The sequence below is a fragment of the Myotis lucifugus genome, unplaced genomic scaffold, assembly GCF_000147115.1.
Source record: "Myotis lucifugus unplaced genomic scaffold, Myoluc2.0 scaffold_255, whole genome shotgun sequence".
In the NCBI taxonomy this organism is placed as follows: Eukaryota; Metazoa; Chordata; class Mammalia; order Chiroptera; family Vespertilionidae; genus Myotis; species Myotis lucifugus.
The window spans coordinates 270,809-278,673 of record NW_005871303.1 but is presented as its reverse complement, the minus strand read 5'-3'; the positions used below and the strand labels follow the sequence as shown (position 1 = coordinate 278,673).

At 54.8% G+C, this 7,865-nt stretch overlaps 1 protein-coding gene across 8 annotated transcripts in view; it reads left to right on the top strand.

Moving 5' to 3' along the window:
* EBF3 (early B cell factor 3) overlaps nt 1–7,865 on the top strand; it is a 118,088-nt gene that overhangs the window by 69,814 nt on the left and 40,409 nt on the right. The gene's annotated exons all lie outside the window — the stretch shown is intronic.

The following is a 7,865-nucleotide window of genomic DNA, read 5'->3' as shown; positions in this document are numbered from 1 at the left end:
GGGCGGGGGTGGGGGGTGCGAGGGGAGGGGAAAGAAAACCACACACACAAAAAGGCCCGTTGGTTTTGGGAATGATCTCGGTTGCCCCACAGAAATCGGAACAGCCGGGAGAGCGTGGCCGGTTCACGCCCCTAGAGTCGCGCGCACGCGTGGGGGGGAGAGGTCTGCCCCCCGAAGTTCGGATAAGCAGAGGGGCGTAATCTCTGTGCGCCAAGTCTCCGAAAGTCCCACCCACCCCCGGAGCTGGCAACAAGTCACGGGGGGCATCTGCTGTGAGCCAAGTGATGCTGGCATTTTTCTTAAGTAGGAGCTTCATGATCAGAGCTGGCAAATAGAGGAGCCGTGTCCAGAGGGAGCGAGGGAGCGGTTTTAATGAGCCCGCAGCGAGAGACAAAATACAGGCTGACTGACAGCGCGAATGATCTGCTGGGGAAATGATGTCAGGGCTGCGGCGCCCATTAGAAATAGAGGAATAGGTGGTGGTGGGGGGGGGGGCGCGAGACAGGCACTTGAAACGGGAGCCCGGTGTAAACACGGCACGTCACTCGCCGCTGTGTTGTGCAGTTGACTTCTTTTACACAGATAACCTTATCAAAACTATCGCGCGGCATCGGAACCTTCCAGAAAACACTCACCGGAATCCTGACAGCGGCCGGGGCGGCGGGCTGCGCGTGGAGCTCTGGGAGGCAGGCGTTTGCCTTCCCAGGGCCTACCTGGGCTTTACTTTATCTGAACACATTAAAACCACCCGGAAAAGTTTAATGCAAGTCATACAAATTTCCCCAACAGGAGGGCTCGGCGGGCTCCGTGCTTGGCGGGGGCTGCGGAACCGGCCGGCGAAGCTATTAAATCCCATCAGATCTCCTTGGCATCATTTTAATGAGAATCATCGCGAAAGAACAAGATCTCGGTATCTATAAGAGCCTCTTGACAGCCGCGGCTGAAATTGTGATGAAAAGAGAAACCATTATAGCACCAGCTTGGTGATAAGGCCCTTTGGAGGGACGGCGGGGGCCTGGCGTGGCTCCCGACCGTGAAGGGTTAATTTTCTAAACCTAATAATGTTCGATAGTGAGGTATTTGTCAGGAGATAAAGAAGTGATAGAATCTGGGAAGTGGGTCCCTGGGCGATTGTAGTACAAATATTGTTAATGCGGTGTGGTTACTCCAGCGAAGGGAAGTAAAATAGCTCCCGTCCACCGGAGACCGGCTCCGCGGCGGCCGAGCAGCCCTCCAGACAAAGGCCAGCCGGTGCTGAACCTCGAGTCAAGCCGTGGATATTTCCCAATCCTCCGACGTCTACATTGACATGCAGGGCGGCGTGCGTGCTGGGGGACGGCGCCCACGGAGCCCGGGGACCCGCCGTGGGGAGCTGGGCCTCTTAGCCCTCTCTCCCGGGGAGGGGGCCCCCCTCGCCCAGGACATCTGGGCCCAGCTGTAAAATTCAATACTGTCACCCCCTGCCCCCTCCGTGATGACGTCATGTAGGCACCAGTATATGAGACTCATAACTTGAAATGTACAAGAATTTAATAAGTCTGGTGTTAAAGCAATTTGTCATGGCATATTTGAAGAATAAATCAGACTAATGGGGCAGATTTTCCTCCCGTCTGGCGTGGAGGCACGTGAGCCCCGTGGTAGCTAATGGCAGGAGTGGGAGACGGAGAGAGAGGCCTGACATTAAGACCCTCGCATTTTGGAAATCCGATCCGTATTGACCTGTGTCCTATCTCGGTGCGCAGATCTGATGTCAGCAGAATGTAGTCTTGTGTAGCAACTGCTCATTACAGGTTCTGTGAAGGGAGCCCTGTCTCCCGGCCCCACCACCCGATCGGCTAGGATTGCTCAGTAATCAATACGGCAGCGACTGATGGCCGGCGTGCACGCACCGCAGCTGCGGCCACGCTCTCAGGGACTTCCCAGTAATTAGCAGGGACTTCGAGGAAGCACTCCACCGGTCACTTTCTTATCAGCCAGAGAAAAGTCTCTTAAAGGCTCTGTCTTTCCCTTCGACTCTTTAACTGTTTCCTGCCAAGAGCACAGTGCCACGCAGACAGAGCTGCGGCCCAGGCACCCCAAGAGGACCCTGGGCCGTCTTCCTGCTCCTCTCCCGTGGTGGGGGAGGGACTTTTCTCCTGTGCTAGGACTGAAGCCAGAGGGACATAACTAGAAATGAACCATGTCCACGTGACCGGCTCGGTGGTATGGAATGTGTTCACAAGGTTGTGCAGCCTCCACACCATCTACTTCCAGGCGGTTCTGTCACCCCAAAGGTGAGCCCACGGAGCTGTGGCTGCCCCGTCCCCCTCCCCCAGCCCCCGGCACCGGTGGTGACGTCTACGCTTGCCTTTTCTGGTTGGTTGTCCACGCTCACATTTTCTTGCGAGGTGGTTAGGTGTTAACACACTCTCTGGGCACTGCGTTCCAGATTCAGTAGCTGGAACAGTGGGGGCTGCATCTGGGACGAGATCTCCCCAGTTTGCGGGGACCTCCAAAAGCCGTCAGCACCATAATCCGCACGAGAACGCCTTGGGGTGTTGATTGATGACACGGAGGCCCATCCGTTGCCCCGTTAGTTTGCTGCTTATTGAGGGCTCTGCCTGACGACGGACAAGGGAGCCGTCCCCCATTAAAGACCCCACTGCTTCTCTCTGTCGACTCGGATTCCCAGATTTCCCATAATCGAGGCCCCGAAGAGAAGGCCAGCTGCTAGGCCCGAGGCTGGAGTTCGGGGCGGGTGGCGTCTGGGGGAACCTGGGCTCCTTCCTCAGGGTGGCATTTAAACCTGTGCTAAGGTAGCCGCTAGGAATGCCCGCTCCTGTCTTCACGGGACCCCTCAGGGTCCCACCTTGTAACACGCTGTCACTCACGTCTTCAAGCACAGGCAACACCAAGCCTAGAACAGACTAAAAAGGAACAATTAAAAATTAAAAACATGCCCTAGTCCAGTGGTTGGCAAACTCATTAGCCAACAGAGCCAAATATCAACAGTACAACGATTGCAATTTCTTTTGAGAGCCAAATTTTTTAAACTTAAACTATATAGGTAGGTACATTGTTATTAACTCAATTAGGGTACTCCTAAGGCTTAGGAAGAGCCACACTCAAGGGGCCAAAGAGCCGCATGTGGCTCGTGAGCCGCAGTTTGCCGACCACGGCCCTAGTCAGTTTGGCTCAGTGGGTAGAGTGTCGGCCTGTGGACTGAAGGGTCCCAGGTTCGAATCCAGTCAAGGGCACATACTTGGGTTGCAGGCTCAATCCCCAGTAGGGGGCGTGCAGGAGGCAGCCGATCCATGATTCTCTCTCATCATTGATGTTTCTCTCTTCCTCTCCCTCCCTCTCTGAAATCAATAAAAATACATTTTTTTTAAAAAATAGAGAAACAGTCCCCACGCATAGGGTTCCTGAGACGCTGAGAGGAGGTGATGCAGGAGGCCACCAAGGGGAAGGCGCAGCGTGCCCGCGCCCAGCATTTCTAAGGAGACCATCTATTTCTCCTTTGACCAGAGGGGAAGGAGTCGTTATGACGTGATTAGTGGCTTCAGTTGGGTGAAAAGCAGCAGTCATGGGGCCGGCGGTGCGGGCGAGGGGTATTCATTACCCACCGCTCGCCGACAACGGAATTTTGTCAGCGACCCGGCCACTGGTAAGTGGCGGCTTTTGCTGAACGTGAGCAAGTTCTTCTCCGTTAGGGAAACGGGCGGGAGAGGAGAGGTGTCAGCTGACATGCGTGTCCTCACTTTTCTCTGACAAACCAAATTCATTCCTTACGTAATTGATAACGGCCTTGGCCAATTACTTCACACATTACAATACACAGCGGCCCCCTTTGCAGGTTCTGCAGGGCTGTAATTAGCTATGCTAATATCCCCTTTATTGGCCCTAATATTGCTCAACACCTTTTGCCATCCTGGAACCCGCGAGAGCCCCATGGCCTGTCAGGACCACTGATTATTGAGAAGGATGGCTTTAATCAAACATAATTGCAGTTAATTTTTCTCTCCTGCTCTCGGTTGCCAGCGTCTAATGCCACGGACTCCTTGATATTCCATTAAATTACAATTAAACGGCCTCCTTTGTTTCCGAGCGTCCTGACCCACGCCACAAAGTTCTGGAGCGGCGTGCGGGAGCGCCGCTTGGTCCTAATTGCCGGCGCGCTCACAGAGGGCCAATTTGCACAATACCCATGTAGAATTTAAACAGTTCATAACGTAATGGATATTACACAGGAGCCTCACACTACAATTAAAATGATTTTCATCAGATAGAGAGGCTCTGGTTAATCAGCTTCATAAAAGTAAATATAAATGAACTAATTCATGGCTTAAACACACAGAGAGGGAGCCAACTTCGAGGTTAGTTACTGCGGCGGGGGCTCACCCCGCGGGGTGGGGTGGCCGGAGCGGCCCATGTCCGACGCCCCAGCCCATTATCCGGCGTCGGCCCCGGGTTCCGCCATGTAGCGCACCCTCGGCGCGGGCGTTGTCCGAGCGGATTCTGACACGGATGCCACTGGGAGCCCACTTTTAAGTTGCTTCAGCGGGTACAGCTGTGGCCTCAGCGCTGTTGGGAGCAACTGAGTCCCTGTCCCTGCAGAAGGGACGGCAGGCCTGCGACTTTCTAGGTCGAACGGAAGGTCCCAGTTGCTGACCTCAGCGAGCAGAGGCCCCGTGTCCGTGTCCACAGGGTGCTCCTGAGTGAGAGGGACACCCTGAAGCCCGCCCTTCTCAGAACCAATGAGGTCGCCCAGGTGGCATTCTCCCCTCATCCCGAACGCGCAGGAGGAGGAAGCCCGATTCCAGGGGTGGCGACGTCACACCTTCCCCCCTTCTAACCGCGCCGAGGACTTCCCAGGGTGGAGCAGGTCGATTCCGAGCAGAATATTACGGGGGAGTTTGCACTGTGCCTGGCGTGGCCGCCTCCCGCCTGCCTGGGAGAAACAAGTAAATAAAGCCCATATTTCAAGCTTGATTTACTCCGGTACCTACTGTGAAAGATGACGACTCTTTAGGGAAATAAAGACAGGGTCAGGGAATTAGTGTACATAATGGTCATTTTGATGATGGGCCAACAGCTGCAACAGGAAACACACTGTACACAATTAAGCGTAATGTACTAATGACAGGTTAGGATTTTTATCGCCCCGGCCATCGAGCAGCCAGCCCGCGCTGAGCCGTAATAAAGAGTTTATTGGTGTGCACGCCAAAGATTTCCTGACATTGGAAAGATTTTTCCTTTCTTAACAAGAGGATTAAGTCCTTTGTGTCCCGGCCTCTGGAAGGGAGATATGTAAAGTGATGCTCAGATGTTTCTTAGGGAAAAAAGCCCATTCGAGGGTCATTGAGTCAAGAATGACCTCCCCCGTCGGGCCTCCGGTGGCCTCACCCCCTCCCCAAACATCGTCCCAGTGGGTCTCACCGGGCACTTCTAGTCGTGTGTCCATGTGCGCGGACACAACTGGGCCGCCCGCCTCCTGGAGGCTCCGTCGAATCCCCGAGTTCATCGTGACCAAGACGAGGGTGACAAGTCAGCACAGGGCTCCCCTCCTCCCGGCCGAAGCTGCCCCTGTCTGTCCCTGCACATGTTGTCCTGGACTTGGTGTGTGCCCTTGGGACCTGAATTCTTCAAGGGACCCTTCTTCCCCGGGCCACACACTCCAGACCCCTCCCAAGTCCTTACGTCGGGAGGCGCTGGGATAGGAGCCCATCCCAGACAAGTGTATGTGTGAGCGCACCTGCTCCCGAGTCGACCCTGGAGGATACCCAGCCCTGACTCGGTTGGGCTACTTTCTGCACCGGAGGACAGTGGAGGCCCCGCTGGGCCTCATGCTGAGCGAGGCAGCGGCTGGCCAGGCGACCTCCAAGCCTCACGGAGGCTCAGGGGTGAACCGGCGGCTGAAAAGACTTCGAGGAACTGAAGCAGCTCCTGGGGAGGGGGTGTCTTTCCCGGCACAAAGGGCGCTCCCGGAGCTGGAGCCGGCTCCACAGGACGAGCCGCCTCTCCGGCAGGCGCCTGCTCGGGAGATTAGCCGGCTGGTAATGGGCGGCATAATTGCACCGCGCGGCTGTCCCCGAAGTGAAAACCTAATTGCCTGAGAGGACGATAACTTTGTGCCGCCCTCACCTTGTTAGGCCCCTTCTGATGCAGTTCAAGTGCGGAGTGGCCGCAGGTGCGCCCAATTTACCTCGCCGCCGCGCGTGGCGCTTAATTGCGGCGGCTGTTAGGAAAAATTGGTGGGTGGAATTTCAAGTGACTGGCTGTGCTGATGGCAGATGGTGTTCCGAGGCACCGCGAGCTAACGTGGAGGTGAGGTGAGTTAATAAAAGATGTAAATTCCGGCCTGAAATAGCGAGGCCGCGCCATATGTAAGAACGTTTAATTAAGTGGCCACCGCTCTCCCGCCATCCATCGGCGTTTCTCCTGCTGGGACGGAACGGCGCCCGGGGTCCGCTGGGCCCGGAGCGGGGGCGGACCTCGGCCTGTGGAGGCTTCTCATTTTCGGGTGTGACGCGTGTCCACAGAGAACCGTGAGCCTCAGGTTGGTTCAGGGGAGCCATGTGAAACCCTCTAGGAATGCACGTCCTCACGTAGGGCAGGTGGTATTCGGAGAGAAGCTGGAGAAGGTGCTTGTGTCGCCTTGGACGGGATGCTCAGACACCCGCAGCGAGCTCCCCTGGCTGTGGCCTTCTCCAGGTGAGGCCCCAGGGGTGCAGGGACAAGACCCCGCTGTCCCCGGGGTTGGTGTGGCAGCCAGGCTCCCCATGCCTGTCCTGAGAGCCGGAGCATCCGAGTCTGTCACTGAGCTATGTGGAGGGACGGGGAGGACAACATGATGATGTTCCTGTCACAGCAGCTCAACGCGCTGTCAGGACCCGAGTCTTCCTGCCTCTCAGCGCAAGGGCAGGGCTCAGCGAGAGCTAAGGAGCTTGGGCTGGCCCCGGACAGCGCCCGCTTCCCCCGCTCTGTCACTGTCCTATCCAGGGTCGTTGATGACTCCCTTAAAGACACACGTAGACCTTTCACAGACGTCATGGTCACCCCCCAAACAACACCCCCAATCATTCTTTTTCTTAAGAGTTGTACCTATTGTAAGTTTAAAAATGCATCTTGGCCTAGGTCAGTGATGGCGAACCTATGACACGCCTGTCAGAGCTGACACGCAAACTCATTTTTTTGGTTGATTTTTCTTTGTTAAATGGCATTTAAATATCTAAAATAAATATCAAAAATATAAATCTTTGTTTTACTATGGTTGCAAATATCAAAAAATTTCTATATGTGACACGGCACCAGAGTTAAGTTAGGGTTTTTCAAAATGCTGACACACCGAGCTCAAAAGGTTCGCCATCACTGGCCTAGGTCATTATGGCTCCGTTGGTTGGAGTGTCATCCTGTACACGGAAGGTTGTGGGTTCATTTCCTGGTCAGAGCACATACCTAGGGTTGAGGGTTTGGTCCTGGTCAGAGCATATACAGGGAGATGACTGATAGATGCTTTTCTCTCACATCAATGTTTCTCTCTCTCTCTCTCTCTCTCTCTCTCTCTCTCATCAATGATCATGTCCTTGGGTACATTTCAAAAAGCATCTTGAAAAGTGCGTTTATGTAGGTGGTGATGTCTTCTGGGGTTAGGTCTGCCAGAGAGAGTGCGGCAGGCCCAGTGAAATTTGAATTTCAGATACAGAAAGAATAATTTTCCAGGATAGCATACCTCTCCTAAAGACACTGTTGTTTATCCAAAATCCAAGTGTAACTAGGCGTCCTGGGGTTGTATTTGCTGACACTGGCGGTCCCCTCTGGGCTGGATGGGTCCCTAACAGCTCACGGCCGGTGGTGCAAAGATCTAGGTGAGAGATGGCCACCAG